The following is a 17298-nucleotide window of genomic DNA, read 5'->3' on the forward strand; positions in this document are numbered from 1 at the left end:
GAACAATGTGTTTGGATTTTGAGAATTATTTTAAGTCAGGTTAAGGACAGACCACAAATTAGGTAGAGGAATGAAGAAAATGTGTGCCAAAGACACCACAGCTACAGGCGAATCACATTCGTAAACAAACTGTGCACCACGCCACTTTTCATTACCACAAACCCCCCCTCCCTCAGCTCAGTGAATTGGTATCTTCCAATGCAATGCAGGACCGTCGACATTGGCCGCAAATTTAGCGCCCATTTTTCTGCGGTGAATATTCAAAAAAAAAAAAAAAATACTATATCTCTCTAGTTTGGTGTTTGCTGGACATCTTGAAGATTAAAGATCAGGGGGTTTCGCCTTTATTTGGCCATGTAATGTCATTATATACATGGAATTTGTCCTCTGCATTTAACTCATCCCTGAGGATGCAGTGGGCAGCCATTTTTGCAGCGACTGGGGAGCAATTCGGGGTTAGAGGACTTGCTCAACATCCCACAGTGATGGCCCAGGTGAGGCTTGAACCGGCAACCCTCCGATTACAAGCCCAGCATCCTTAATCATTAGGCCACCACTCCCCTATAGCTCTAACATGGATGAAGATGGGGCGAGTGAAACATATCCAGAGACTGAATCAGCTTCAGTATTGAGAGGTAAAATTTGTGTATTATCTTTTATAGCAACATGCTAAATGCTAAATGCTAACTAGCTAACGCTTCGCATGTGTTGAGAGACTACTTCAACTTTTGATTGATTTGTGTTATTATCATGTACTTTGTTCAAACTTACATATTTGGGTGAAGATTTAATTAATTGTTTGTTTTAGTCAGCAGAGGACCCCAACACTTACCTTCAATCAAGACCCTTGGTCAGCCCTGTGGTGATTGTCTGTGAGACAAACTGCATCCTGGTCATTGGAACAGTTCCTCTGCTGACTTTCCCCAAAGAAGACCTCAGTGAAAGCGTGATGTATCTTCTTTTTTTTTTCTTTGTCTGCACATGCTGTTGAAGGTTAACACTACAAGAAGTGCAGTCTTTTAACAGCAATGCATATTTTATTATTGCAATTAAATAAATTAATTTATTTCATTGCATAATTATGACCATCACCAGCCCTCCCTAGGGAAAGGTAAGAAATACTTTATTAAAGGGAGGATGTAAAAAAAAAGAGGGCAGTGTTACACCAAGGTGAGGGGGTGGAGGGGGGTGGGGAAGTTAACAGGGAAGAGGGATACAAGATAGGAAATGGAATGGGTGGGGAGTAGTCGATAGGTTTCAAGTGATGCGATGTGAAATTGTGGTTGTGTATATTGTGCTTATTGTTGTGTTATCAAGCCAGTTTGGTGACCAGTGTGCGGCTTAGGAATAATGGTGGTGGCTGTGAGCAGAGGAAGAAGTGAGTGGAAATTCCATAAAACAGGTATTTGGGAACAAGGTGTCTATGGTTGAGCCCAGTATGAGTGTTATCCCACAGCCCAAGGCCAGTGGCCAGAACCGCCACTGCAAAACCCATGAGCCGCCCCCGGGCCCGAAGAAGCAGTCAGGCCAGCAGCAAGAGCGGGCAATCTAGGGGCCCCCGGCTACCACCCCATGGCCAAGCAGCCCCGCGAACGCCCCCAAGATCCCAAGCCGAGAGGTAGCCATCGCCCACCCATACACACTCGAGAAAGTCCCAAGGAGCCAAGGACACAGCGCACCACGCCACCGATCCAACCCCCAACCCCCAGCGGAACAGCAGCCCCCAGCCAAAGATGCCCCGGACCCACCCACCAGTCCGCAGATGGCAGGACAGACCCACCAGGCGGCCGACAGCAACCTCCACCACCGGAACAGCTAGCGCCGCCCCCCAGTAAACAGCATCATTCCGAGGCGCCAAGCAACCCCGCCCCAACCCCGGCGAGGACACCAGCACACCCCCAGCACACCCACCCCCCAAACCGGCGAGGCAGGCCGCCCCGGGTCCGCACACCGTGGGGCCCGCCCCCAAGGCCACCAGGAGACGAAACAAGCACCAAGCCACACCCAAGGGGAGGAAGCACCCCCGCGCCCCACCAGGCCGACACCGCCCGGAAAAACCCCGCAAGGAGAGACCCCAGCAAAGCCCCCCCGAGACCCACCGCCACGCCTGACCGCACCATCCTGATGTATTTTTACTCTATGCAGTGGCCCAGCCACCAACAGAGGGGCCAGGCCCCCACCGGAGAGGCCCAAATATGTGAACCAACCCACCACCCTGTTATGGTGCCTCTCCATTCCCCAATGGAGAGGCACTTCCCTATCCCCTGTGTGAGTGTGTGTGTTTAGTGAATGTATGGGGTGTAATTAAAAGAAGGGGGATGGAGGGGAGCGGTGCTCCCCATCCTGCCTCTGTGGATATATGTGTATGTGGTGTAATAGGCCGGAGGGTGTAGGTGAAGATACACCCTCCGGGGGGTGGCATGTTGAGGTGTGATTAAAATTGGAGGGATTAGTAGGGTAACTAGAGGTGGGAGTGCCGCCACTACATAGTGACACAGGTGGCGGCCCCCTCCACCCCCAGTCCCACCATCCAGCCCCCCAAGGGTTGGGTATGGGTGTGTGGTGCATATTGTGAATGGGCCAGACCAGCTGGGAGTGAGGTGAAGTGTACATGTAGGAGGCCTGTCCGGTGTGAGCCGGGCCCGTCCGCATGGCGGGCCACGCGAGATGGTAGATGGTGCAGACGGGCAATTGCTACCCTCCTGTCTGTGCTACAGACAGAGGTTTTGTTAGATGCCATCCATGAGAAGGACATGACTACTTCCTCCAAAAAATCTATGGCTGAATGGAGAAAGTTTCATGATTAAGACAGTTTAAACATCAGTTTTAGTTGAAGTAGTTCAGCAGCATTAAGTCCCTCCTTTTAAAATGTGGCTCCTGTTCAATGATGTTAAACTACAGTCGTGTGGGGCTATTGGTTATTGCTCTGGTTTGTGGTCTTGACATTGTGATTTTTGCACAATAAAAGTGTAGAAAGATATGTCTCAAATGTTTGTTTTGTTTTTTAACTTTTATTTTAAGGTAAATTCTTTCATTAAATTCTGATTTTAAGCAATATTTTCTTGTAAACATTATCATATTTAAGTAAAATGTGCTTGTTTTTGGAATAGCTGTTCCTATTTCAAGTTTTATTTACTAAGCTAATTTTTCTTATTTACAATAATCAGGTCTAAAGAGGCCAAAAATAAGTTAATATTTCTGATTTTAAGAAAATTGTTCTAAACATTACAGCTTGAAAAAAAGACAATATTGCTTGTTTTTAGTCTAAAACTACTAATTTCAAGATTGCTTCATGGTTCTTTTTTAACATACGATAATTAAATGTTGTTTTCAGAACATCTATCCATCCATCCATCCATCCATCCATCCATCTTCTTCCGCTTAGCCGTTTCCGGGTCGCGGGGGCAGCATCCTCAGTAGGGAGGCCCAGACTTCCCTCTCCCCGGCCACTTCCTCCAGCTCTTCTGGGGGGACCCCGAGACGTTCCCAGGCCAGCCGAGAGACATAGTCTCTCCAGCGTGTCCTGGGTCTTCCCCGGGGCCTCCTTCCGGAGGGACGTGCCCTGAACGCCTCACTAGGGAGAGCCCAGCCACCCCTACGGAGGAAACTCATTTCGGCCGCTTGTACCCGTGATCTTGTTCTTTCGGTCATGACCCAAAGTTCATGACCATAGGTGAGGGTTGGAACGTAGACCGACCTGTAAATCGAGAGCTTTGCTTTTTGGCTCAGCTCCCTTTTCACAATGACGGACCGGTGCAGACTCTGCATCACTGCAGACGCCGCACCAATCCGCCTGTCGATCTCTCGCTCCATCCTTCCCTCACTCGTGAACAAGACCCCGAGGTACTTGAACTCCTCCACCTGGGGCAAAACCTCATCTCTAACCCGGGGAAGGCACTCCACCTTTTTTGATTCTCATTCCGGCCGCTTCACACTCGGCTGCGAACCGATCCAGTGAGAGTTGAAGGTCACGGTATGTTGGAGCCAACAGGACCACATCATCTGCAAAAAGCAGTGATGCAATACTGAGGCCCCCGAACCGGACCCCCTCAACGCCCTGACTGCGCCTAGAAATTCTGTCCATAAAAGTTATGAACAGAATCGGTGACAAAGGGCAGCCCTGGCGGAGTCCAACCCTCGCCGGCAATGCGGACCAGACTCTGACTCCGGTCATACAGGGAACGAACTGCTCCTATCAGGAGGTTCGATACCCCATACTCCCAGAACATCTAATTTCATCTTAATCTAAATCGAACAACAAAACCATGTATGTAAGCAGAGACAAAACTGATATAATCCAGACAGTAAATTAACACTAAAAAGACAGTTTCAGCAAAATACACAAAATCTAAATTGTTAACAAATAAAAATAATTATATTTTGAATATTAAACTTAATACACATTAAACAATTCATATATACCTTATAAATCAAATAAAGCAGACACAATAGAGCCCTAAATAATATATAATTTGATAATAACAATAACATGTCTACCTAAATAAATGCAGTTTGCTATTCTGTACATTACGTGTTGTTAAAGTTAATAGTATTCATAGCTCTGCTTGACAATGTCATATATTCTCCATTTTCTATGATAGTGTAATGTTGCTAGGCGACCAGCCTGCTAACTAAACGTTAGCTAAATACTCTCTGGGTTCTAGACTCAAACACGCTGTAATTCAGTCTATAGATCAATGTGTCCAACTTGTGATACAGTAAAATCAACACCACTGTGAACATTTGAACACACTGTCAGACTCAGATCCACCTTTTTCACTCAATGATGTTCTGATGAACTTACTGCAGCACTGCCAACAGTAGTTGTTGATGTAACTCACTTTCCTTTACACAGGAGATCTGATCTTTAGATATTGGTGTATTTTTTTATTTCAGCCTCTGTTGATCATCATAACTTCATAGCATTTATTCAGACATTCTCAACACAGACACATGGTGATACAGGACTGTGGACCAGAACATGTTATCAGGAGATACAAATGATTTCAGCCTGTGTCACTGTGCCTGATAGAAAATGTATCCCCTCTATAATCCTCAGGTGATGGACTAACATCATCTGCTTTATTCTGTACACATTTATCATCATTCATAATAAAACTAGTGAATTAGGAACAGTTTCACTTTTGTGGAGAAGAAGAACATGAGACAGATGTGACCTCATGCTTTGTGTTCTCAGATGGCGCCACTTTTAGGCGTCCGGAAAGAAGATATGTCGTGTTGACTTCAAAATAGTGTTGGATGAATCTTATAAGATGGAAACAGGTCCTGATAGAAAAAACAGGCTGTGATCAGTGGGAGGGGCCTATAATGTCACTGTAAAATCCTTCGCCGTCACATTCTAAATACTGTATCTTTGCTATTTTTCAATGGATTCACATCAAATTTACATGTATTATTGACCACAAGATGAGCAAAAAGATACATTATAACCCCGCCCAAAACCAAACAGGAAGTCAGTCATCTTGTCTGTCTGTCTCACAGAGGACTCAGAGACACTTCTGTCTATCTCTCTGTCTGTGTGGCTGTCTGTTTTGTGTCTGTCTGTCTGTTTGGCTGTCTGTTTTGTGTCTGTCTGTGTGGCTGTCTGTCTGTCTGTCTGTGTAGCTGTGTGTGTCTGTCTGTCTGTCTGTCTGTGTGTGTCTGTCTGTAAGTGTGTCTGTTTGTCTGTGTGTGTGTGTGTATCTGTCTGTTGGTGTGTCTGTCTGTCTGTGTAGCTGTGTGTGTCTGTCTGTCGGTGTGTCTGTCTGTGTGTTTGTCTGTCTGTGTGGCTGTGTCTGTCTGTCTGTCTGTGTGTGTCTGTCTGTCTGTGTAGCTGTGTGTGTGTCTGTCGGTGTGTCTGTCTGTCTGTGTTGCTGTGTCTGTCTGTCTGTTGGTGTGTCTGTGTGTGTGTGTGTCTTTCTGTGTATGTGTCTGTCTAAATGTCTGTGTGTTTGTCTGTCTATGTTTCTGCCTGCCTGTCTCTGTGTGTGTCTGTGTGTCTGTCTTTCTGTGTGTGTGTCTGTCTGTCTGTTTGTCTAAGAGTCTGTCTGTCTGTCTGTCTGTCTGTCTGTCTGTCTGTCTGTCTGTCTGTTTGTGTAGCTGTGTGTGTCTGTCTGTAGGTATGTCTGTCTGTCTGTCTGTGTTTCTGAATGTCTGTAAGTGTGTGTGTATGTGTGTGTGTGTGTGTTTGTCTGCGTGTCTGCCTACCTGTGTGTCTGTGTGTCTGTTTGTCTAAGAGTCTGTCTGTCAGTGTGTGTCTGTCTGTCTGTGTGCCTGCCTGTGTGTCTGTATGTCTGTGTGTCTGACTGTCTGTAGGTGTGTGTGTGTTTGTCTGCGTGTCTGTCTGTGTAGCTCTGTCTGTCTGTCTGTGTCGCTGTGTCTGTTTGTGTCGCTGTGTCTGTCTATGTGTGTGTTAGTGTGTGTTTGTCTGTCTGTCTGCGTGTCTGTCTGTCTGTCAGTCTATGTGTCTGTCTGTCTATGTTTCTGCCTGCCTGCCTGTGCGTGTGTGTCTATCTGCCTGTCTGCGTGTCTCTTTGTCTGTCGGTGTGTCTGTTTGTCTGTGTAGCTGTGTCTGTCTGTCAGTTTATGTGTCTGTCTGTCTGCGTGTCTGTCTGTCGGTGTGTCTGTCTGTCTGTGTAGCTGTGTCTGTCTGTCTGTAAGTCTATGTGTGTCTGTGTGTCTGTCTGTCTGTCTGTGTAGATGTGTGTCTGTCTGTCTGTCTTTCTGTGTGTGTGTGTTTGTCTGTCTGTCTGTCTGTCTGTCAGTGTGTCTGTCAGTGTGTCTGTCTCTCTGTCTGTGTGTCTGTCTCTCTGTGTGTCTGTCTAAGTGTCTGCCTGTCTGTCTGTCTGTCTGTCTGTGTAGCTGTGTGTGTCTGTTTGTCAGTGTGTCCGTCTGTCTGTCTGTTTGTCTGTCAGTGTGTCTGTCTCTTTGTCTTAGTGTCTGTCTGTCTGTGTAGCTGTGTCTGTCTGTCTGTCTGTCTGTCTGTCTGTCTGTCTGTCTCACAGAGGACTCAGAGACACAGAGGAACAATAGGACCAAAACCCAAACCCAGGATACAGAGTGTCAGTGAAGGAGGTACAGACGGTGTAGATGAGTGTCAGAGAGTCAGAGGAGACTTTATAGAAGGACAGACGTCCATCAGGACAGTCCACATACACTCCTACTCTACCAGAGGAACCACAGGGACAGGAGGTACGTGTTTCAATGTTATTGTGTCTAAAGTAGTAAAAACCACTGTAACAGATCAGACTCCAGGACTGATTATTAAATCCAAACAAACAATCATCACTGTCTCCTTTCCTTCTGATTCCTCTGTAACTCACTGCTATAGAAACATCTCTATTCCTCTCCACCTCCCAGTAACAGCGACCAGTCAGAACTGTACTACACAGAACCTGACAGTGATCAAATCTGTCCTGATGATCAGGATAAAGCTCCTCCCCCCACAAACATGTCACCATCCTGTTGTTGTCAGACAGTCTGAGTTTTCTGTTGATGGAGTTTGTGTCGAGGTGAATGTGACAGAAATCTGATGAGACACAAAGAAACAACAGTTGATCATGTGATGCTTCATTGTCTCTGTATCACTGACATGTTCATTCACTCAGAGCTTCATGAGGACACTTTGAATGAACACACACACACACTTACACTTCCTCAGACCAGCTTTGATCCTCTGCTCTCCTCCATGGTCCGCCCTGCAGGAGCAAACACAGGCAGTGATTTACACACCTAAAGAGTCCAAAGTGCTGCTCAGAAACCTGATGCCATCTCCATCAAGCTCTCCATGTTTCTACTGGTTTGTCTTCAACAGCTTCACCTTCTTCATCTCCTTCAAAGTGTTCCTCTCTTCATCCTCACTGATTGGTTCCACCTCCTCTGATCTTAACTATACACTATTATATATATGTATATTTACACTATTTGGTCCTTTGCAGTTTAAATAAGTTTGGTAGTCGTACATGTAGGGAACTAAACCCCAAGTTGATCTGGACTTAGAACATTTGGCTTCACCAGTCCGTGGAGTCAAAGAGTCTGCCTTCTACTGGGATGTGCAAACATTCCCCAAGGGGGGTCTTCTCCCCTTTCTGTCCGAACAAAGGGATAGAAGGATCCCAGAACAGTTATCTCCCGTTATCATCTCCCTGCTACATTACGATCAAAAGAAGAACATCCCTCTCCTTCCCCCCTTGTCAAACAGATACCTCTGGATGCTGTAACATCAAAGAACTGTCCCAATGACCCCTTTGACCCCCTGCAGATGTTGTCACCTCCCGAACCCAAACCAATGGTTACACAGGACAATGGAATAACCCCAGTTCTCCTGCTCAAATGAGAACAAAGGACATGTGCTGGACTGAAAAGTTACAAATGAAAACATTTTTGGAATGATTTCTACTATAATTGAAATTGCAAATGTGTCTGCACTCGTGTCATGTAATTTAACAACAACAGAATGCTATTTTAAAGTGTTTATCATTTAAAAGTGCTTAAAAATACCAGAAAACATCACAAAAGTTAGTTTGAGGTATTTACTGCGATCATATAGTTAAGAGGAGGCATAAAATGATTTTTGACATTTATGTTTATGAATAATTACAAGCAAAATGCATTAATTAGTTCCTAAAGTGATTCGAGGATATTTTCCAGTCATGTTTGGTATCAAACTCTTTCGTAATACATGATATTTCAGGATATGATGTTGAAAAGATGTTTTGAAATATGTGGAATTAATTATTAGGCATTCTTTTATGTTTAGAATCATCCCTTGTTGTCTGTCTCTGTCTTACACTTACACACACCCAAGACACACCCACAAGCTGAAAGCAGAGACATTGACCAATCACCGACATGATCACAGAAGGATCCACCCAGACGCCTCCTCCAAAAGGCGTCGCCAAACGCCCTTTAAAAAAAGACGCGCGACCAGAAACTACAGTTTTGGACGCGGGCGTTCATGCTCACCCGTGTTCCCTCCTGTTTCCAGTCTTTCATTTTATTTTATTTTATTTGTAGTTGAAACAGTTAGATTTTGTAATCAACAGCTGCTTGATTCGGACAAATACAGCCTCTAGTGACGTGCGTAACAGCCGAAAGGAAGCCCGGCCTGCGACCCATTGGGGTGAGCCACGAGCCATTCTCTAAGCCAGCTGCGAAGGCAAGAAACCACCTGGATCGGCTAAAGGGGCGATACTCTGTTGAACCGAAACAGAACCAACGGTGGCACGTCCTGCTGTATTGCTCAAACAGCACCTCCAGGTCCAACCCTGACATCTTCAAGGTACAAGACTGAACTTTCATTAGCGACTCCACCCACAATAGATCACACACATATTTCCATAACTACAAACTTACACGCATTAACAACATGCTACACACACAGTACATCTCATTCATGTTTGTTCGTCTCCCCCTTGTCCGTCCTCCTCTCTTTGTTATGAGCTCTCTTTATTTTATTCTTTGATTTTATGATCTTATTATTGAACATGTATCCTGCATTTTTATTCAATATTTAGTAGACTAGCATCCTCCTAGAATAGTGATTTCACTTTCTTACATATAATCCTCACTTTTATTAGCCTAGAAATGCATTTTATCATGATTTAATTATTACATTTCAATTGATATTTTGACTGTGTTAATTGTTGACTTTTGAATAAAAGGTTAAACATAATATTTGATTCCTCTGATTCATTAAAGCTGTGACTATGGTGTAGATGTCTGGTAGAATTCACTTTTCCCTGGTTTCACATTGATGAGTTTAGTCTAAAAACTTAGACATATTTCTCCTGTTAAAAGGAGTGGCACCCCGCAAATTTGAAGTAATATTAATAATCATAATTAATATTCTTAGTTATATAACCCATTAATAATAACTCATCTCATCCTCCTACATAATTTCTGACACCTCCAGATGGGACCAGCTGAAGCCATAAACACAGCGTTAATGAATAATCATTGGAATCAAAAGCCGGTCTAAAAACTGAACACTCATGTTGCCAGATTGGTTCGGAAGCCGCTGCGCCCCGACCAATGTTGTATTCTAAGCAAAGCCGCCGCGCTAATGCTTAGAAACTGAATAAATAAGACCGCCGTGTCTCTGTGTTTAAAGCGCTAAAGTTATGAAAGGCCGCCGCGCCAAAAGAAAAAGTTAAAATTAATCACTGCGCCGTCAGTGACTGTGACGTCAGAGGTAAACAGTAAGTTGCCAGAACCGGGAAAACCCCGTATAAAAGTTAAAGATACGCAGACAGTGCAAACTAGGACTTTGCTACCCCGAAGAGCTCTGAAACTCTGGTATCTGCCGACGCAAACAAAGAGTAAGTCGTCTGAATCTTCCGTTCCTTAAAACGGACAAGCTATCGTTGTATTAGCTCATGTTAGCTCATTGTGGTTGGAACAAGTGGGTAACGCTCCGGAAACCGGAAGCAAGTGTGTCAAGCCACCGTGCACACACAAAGACAGGCCTTCCTGTCCCTTTTTGAGACGCGACTGCCCCTCGTGGCGAGCTCGCGAATAACAGGCTAACGAGAGCCTCAGCCTAGCAGCAGCAGCCTGCTACTAAGCGGTTAGCATCAAGCTAACCTATCGTGCCCAGTGAGGCTTTAAACACATTTAAGTTACAGCGTGTCTTTTAGACACGTTTTGCTTGACAACTGTGCAGCGATACAGCTGTCTTTACCGTCACTTTGCTGAAATCGTGTGGTTTTAAATGTGCTCGATCTGATTTTGTCATCTCTCAGAAACACGCAAGCACACGCACGCGCACACACACAAGTCTCATAACTAAACAGAAGTTAAGCCATTAAAAAGTAATCTTATTTAAACTAAGGTAACTCATTTAAATACAATTGACGGACTAAAATCAAGGTTTAACAAGACTTAAACCAATTTGGAAAAATTAATTAAACTAAAACAGTTTAAATAAATAAAGTAATGATTAAAGTAAAATACACATTTTACTAAATGATTAATCCAGTGTGATTAAAATTAAATCAATTTGATTAAAAACAATTAAATTGAATAGGAAGTTAATTAAATGAAAGCAACTAATTTAAGAAGGATTTATTAATTAAAATAAGTTTAATAAAAGTTAAACCAGTTTTAATTAAGGTAATTAAATTCAACACAACCGAATTTAAACACAAACCATTCTTAAAAATCAACCTAAAGGAAATTACAACTGAAATAAAAACTGATAAATTAAAACAGAATTTAATTAATTAAAATTAACATTTATTGATTACAATAAATTCAATAGGATTTGAATTTAATTTCAATAAAAACGTTTTTTCTATTGATTAAAATTACCTGTTGATTAATTCAACGAAATTGAATTAAAGTAAGGTTAATTTAAATAAAACTCTTAAATCAGTAAGGATAAGCCTTAAATGAGTAAGAACAATTGTTTAAATTAAACACACCACACCAAACTTTTTCAAGTTTACCACTCGGTTTTATTTACCAAACAGTGAATTGCTAAGAACAGACAAAATAAGATAAAACAATTCACTACCATTGTAATTTTTGAACTTTATTTGAAAAATTAGTTGAAATTTTGAAATTCTTTAGATTTCTTCGTACGATTTTGACCCACAACAAATCAACATGTCTATCTCTTCAGAAGACCATCCAGCCGAGAACTTAGAGTTCCTCCTCACAGAAATTTTAGGAGACGGAAAATCCACAATTGATGCCAAAATCCGAGAATCTCCCCCTCAAGAATTAGGAGACCTTGTGGCCGATTGCGTCACTGCAGCCGTTTCAAAAAAGCTGAAAGATAAGGAGCTGGTTAAACAGCTCGGCTTTGTAATATCAGCATTCTCCGCCCTGTTGAAATACGAACAGAATCGGGTTAAAACCCTCGAGCGCGAACGAGACGCTCAACTCGAAGCCATCGAGGAATGCGAAGCCCGCTGCGCGCACATCACGGCCCAGTATGAAGAGACACGTGAAGAAAATGGACTGCTCCAAATGCGCGTGAGTTACCTAGAAGAAGCGGAAGATCAAGTTAATCAATTAATCACTGAGAATAAAGAATTAGAAAAATCCAAAGTGCTACTCGGTGATAAAATACGCATTCTCGAACATGATTTCGACACCACCACCCGGGAATTAGACGCACAACTACACAAGTCAAATGATGGGAAGAACCTCCTCCTTGAGGCAGAAGGGGCGATCAAAGCCTCAAAAGCCAAAACTAAACTGCTTTCTAAAGAATTAGACGCAGAACGAGAGAGGGCTAATGACTTATTACAACAAGTAGCTGACGGTAAAGTAGCTACTGCTAAGGTTCAACGACAATTGAACCTCACCAGGAGAGAGCTCCTAGACGCAAGACGTGAGCTCGGACACGCTCTCTCATCATTGTCAATGTCGGAGGCCGATGGCGATCCTGACTCCGACGGTGAAGACGCAACTCGACAAGCCCTGCGCACCACCGACCCACCGGTACGTCCGCGTCGCTTAAGGAGACCCCGGGATGCCTCCGCGGACCCTCCTATTGACGGCGGACCGACGCCCGCCCAGCAACCTAATAGCAATCGACCGTCCAACCGCGACCTGGATAAAATCGCCAGAAACATTCCGAGATTCGAACCAAAGTTCGACGAACCCCAAAATGCTAGAGCATTTTTGAGAGACATTGATTTTTATCTAAAAAGTTATCCAATGGCTAATGTTGAAGATAAAATCTACCTAATCAAAGCAACCTCGAGCAGGCTTGTCAATGATTTCATTGAACGTCAACTACCTCAGATCAGAAATGATTACACAACACTGTGCCGCCTCCTGGTGGATGAATTTTCTGACGCACTTCACCAAACAGGTTTCGACTATGCCCACACCGTTAAACAGGGGAAAAACGAATCACCCCAACAATATTACCACACCTTGCTACAGGCATACTTTGGTAATCGCAACGACCCTGGTATGGAGGAAGAAGAGCAGTTCAAACAACTGTTCCTCAGAAACCTTCACCACAGCACGAGCACCCATCTCGGCGTCGCGGCAGATCCCTATACCATGTCCAGTAAGAAACTTCGCGATCTTGCAATCAGAGGCTTCCTCTTGTACAAACAAAATTTGGCAAAATCCACACCTCGCGAAATGTTCCCGATAAAGAATAACTCTCACTCGCTGCAATTGGAAGGCATTCAAAAGGAACTCATCGTTCCTCAAGAGCATCCACCGCAAGCACCACAGACCCCTCCGCGGTACAACCAGCAACCGTACCATGGAATAAAGCCAAAACGATACCAAGATAACACCGATTATCGAGATTATGCGCCAAAACAAAACTTTCGGCACCAAAATTCTCGCCCTAACTCACACCACAAAGATCGCCGACCGCGACCACCGTGGTATGATTACAACCGTTCTGACCAGTGGAAAAGACACGACAACGACCGCCGAACACCTCCACTCAGAAACAAACACTCAAAACCTTGGTATCACAAAAATAATCAAAGGTCATATGACCAGCAGCCAAACAGATCAAGATCAGACAATGAATCTAATGAAATAGAAAGTTTAGAAATTAGGTTATCTAACCAAATCACTAAAGAAATGGCATCCATCAAGAATATGTTCGAACAAATGATAGATGACAAAATCAATAGAAAGCAAAAACGATCAAAATGCAAAGATGACGATGATTCGCCTAGTGCTGTCTTGCTGGTGCAAACACATGCACCAAACCACCGTTTTTCCAATGGACATCAGTCCATTGAGGGTGAACCACCAATTCACCAATTCTTGTGTGACCTCTACGAAAGAGGAATCGCCCGAAAGTTTTATATATCAGCCACTTTTGAAGGTGTGCTTACCAATGAAGCCTTACTTGACACTGGAGCAGACATATCCCTCATGTCCGCCCAACTGTTCAATGAGCTGCGCAGCCTAGCCAAGGAGACCAACCTAAGGTTGATACTCCAAGACTGCCACATTGACATTGAACCTTATGGCGACAACGCCACCGTTATCACGAAGAAGGCTCTCGTACAAGTCACCATAGGGCACCTGACCCTGGTGCACCCGTTTTACATCTCAAACCACAACCAGATTCCTCTTCTCATAGGTATCGATCTGTTCAACCGATTTGAGCCCCTGATCGACTTTCAAAATCTGAAAATCTGGGCACAAGTCAGGCAGCCACTGCCGCTGCAGCATGACTCACTCGACGGAGTTCAGTGCTACCAACTGAACCACTCTCGGGTTCTAAAGGAGACCCCAAGCCGGTCTCCGGCCCAAATGCGTCCGGCTACTAAAACCGTAGACCGTACTCTAACGACCAGAAGTACCTCCCTGTGCTCGTTAACCAACAACCCCCTCGCTACCGATGGTCTTGCGTTTCAGAACCAACAAACCAACGATGCTCTCGCCAAACAAAGGGCGCTATCAGGGACACCCTGGTCCTTTGACCCCACCCAGCTCGCTGAGCCCCACCCGTTGTCAGTGAATGCTATTACGCGCTCTCGTGCGGCTGCCGAAACCGACGCTCCAACGTCCTCGCAGGTCATTGCACCGGTGAAACCCGCTTTCACCGACAATGACCCAATAACGTTAAAAGTCTCCTCTGACTTTGCCTCCACACCCAGCCAACTGTTCGCTGCCCGTCGCTCATTACAGATAGTCAAGGGCACCTTGGTCCATGTTTCTGCGGACTCCCAAACGCTTGCGTTCGTTGTCCCACAGATCCAAAGGGGGGTGATATTGGCACATGCCCATGACATGCCCTGCGCCAGACACAGAGGAGTCAAAGTCAAAACCAAGCTAACACCGCTACCGCTTACACCACCCACCAATACACGACCGATCTTGAGAACCACCTCCGAGCTACGTTCGCGTTCGCTCAAAAACATCTCAAAGAGAGTGCGAAGGGCCGTAAAACCTACTACGACCAAAAAGCCTCACAAGAGGAACCACAGGTGGAAGACCGCGTCTGGTATTATAGCTTTGCTCCGCCCGCCGGCAAAACCAATCATCATGCAACCAAACTGAAAAATAAATAAATAAATAAAATTTCTTCCTAAATGGACAGGACCCTACCTGGTCACTGATAAACTGTCTCCAGTGGTGTACCAAATAAAGATTCCGAGCACAAAAAAAACCGAACCAAAGCTCAAATGGGTCCACCGAAACCAAATCAAGCTATACAGAACACCAAAATCAACAGACAAGCCATCAACCGCGAGCTGAATAAACCCTACGAGCCGAGAGATAGCATTCCTAATTAACCTACCAGTCGTCACGTTCAATAACATCTACCACCTCAAGGACGACATAAACTCAGACCTAGGAACTAGAATCCACTACGCTATCTGGTCCCACCGAGGACACACCCGAGGGTCAGGACTTAACCGTGCTGGTTGATCCGTAAACTTCCAATCAGCCATCCCATTGATCAGGCCCCAAACATTAGCATATCTAACACCCTGCTACTGAGACCACCTACTCGTCTCATTATATAGGCACAGGCCAAATTTAGCCAGAGCAAAAGAAAGCTTGTCTTCCTTTCCTCTTATTTAGATTAAGATCCCTTAGGGACTTCTTTTGTGTGTTTAGATGTGATTCTTTTATACCCTGCATGCTTTGTCTTTGTCTTATTGATGTGCACCAGGAGTAACTGACCGATACCACGCAATCTATGTGTTTTGTGTACATGATGTTACCCCATCCTGCTGATCCCAAATTACATGTTCGCACCGAGCATTGTTGAGGGACACATAGCAACATATAGTACACACACCTAGTCTGCCTCCCTGGTCTACTGGTGTCCACTGCCAAGCGGCACCTTAGAATCGACTCCATGGTCGCCCAACTCCTACCTCCATGGTCCACGGGCATTAACACCAGGCAATGCTCCAACGCCAGCCACCAGGGGCTCCAGGCTTCAACCTCCGGGGCTCCAGCCTCAAACCTCCAGGGGCTCCAGGCGTCAACCTCCGGGGCTCCAGTCTCAAACCTCCGGGGCTCCAGTCTTCAACCTCCAGGGGCTCCAGTCTTCAACCTCCGGGGCTCCAGCCTCAACCACCAGGGGCTCTAGCTTCAACCTCCCGGCATTGCCTCCAGTAGTGACTTCCTGGCAATGCTGCTCATCTCAACGTCAAGGTGAGAGTGATTTCCCTACCCTACAGGGGGAAACGCCTCCAATTTCCAACAAGGACGTTGGACTTTTGTCACTCCTGAACTTTCGTCAGGGTGTGTGAGGACCTCAACACACCTTTACCTGTTTCCAGTTTTCGTCAACTTGAAGGTTCGTTCCCTCTTTTGTTTCTTCAAAAGAACTTTTTGATAAGAGCTTCAAAGCATTGAAACCTTATCAACAGGGGGATTATGTAGGGAACTAAACCCCAAGTTGATCTGGACTTAGAACATTTGGCTTCACCAGTCCGTGGAGTCAAAGAGTCTGCCTTCTACTGGGATGTGCAAACATTCCCCAAGGGGGGTCTTCTCCCCTTTCTGTCCGAACAAAGGGATAGAAGGATCCCAGAACAGTTATCTCCCGTTATCATCTCCCTGCTACATTACGATCAAAAGAAGAACATCCCTCTCCTTCCCCCCTTGTCAAACAGATACCTCTGGATGCTGTAACATCAAAGAACTGTCCCAATGACCCCTTTGACCCCCTGCAGATGTTGTCACCTCCCGAACCCAAACCAATGGTTACACAGGACAATGGAATAATCCCAGTTCTCCTGCTCAAATGAGAACAAAGGACATGTGCTGGACTGAAAAGTTACAAATGAAAACATTTTTGGAATGATTTCTACTATAATTGAAATTGCAAATGTGTCTGCACTCGTTTCATGTAATGCAATAACCAACAGAATGCTATTTTAAAGTGTTTATCATTTAAAAGTGCTTAAAAATACCAGAAAACATCACAAAAGTTAGTTTGAGTTATTTCCTGCGATCATATAGTTAAGAGGAGGCATAACATGATTTTTGACATTTATGTTTATGAATAATTACAAGCAAAATGCATTAATTAGTTCCTAAAGTGATTCGAGGCTATTTCCTAGTCGTGTTTGGTATCAAACTCTTTCGTAATACATGATATTTCAGGATATGATGTTGAAAAGATGTTTTGAAATATGTGGAATTAATTATTAGGCATTCTTTTATGTTTAGAATCATTCCTTTGTTGTCTGTTATCCCATTCACATACACACACCCAAAGGCACCCAGCTGAGACGCTGGCAACTTTAAACCAATCAACGAAGTTCCCTCTTCAGGAGGCAAACCCCAAAGATAAGCTTTTAAAAGGAAGAACGCCGTTCCTAACTTCAGTTTTGG

Source organism: Gouania willdenowi, unplaced genomic scaffold, assembly GCF_900634775.1.
Source record: "Gouania willdenowi unplaced genomic scaffold, fGouWil2.1 scaffold_406_arrow_ctg1, whole genome shotgun sequence".
Taxonomy (NCBI): Eukaryota; Metazoa; Chordata; class Actinopteri; order Blenniiformes; family Gobiesocidae; genus Gouania; species Gouania willdenowi.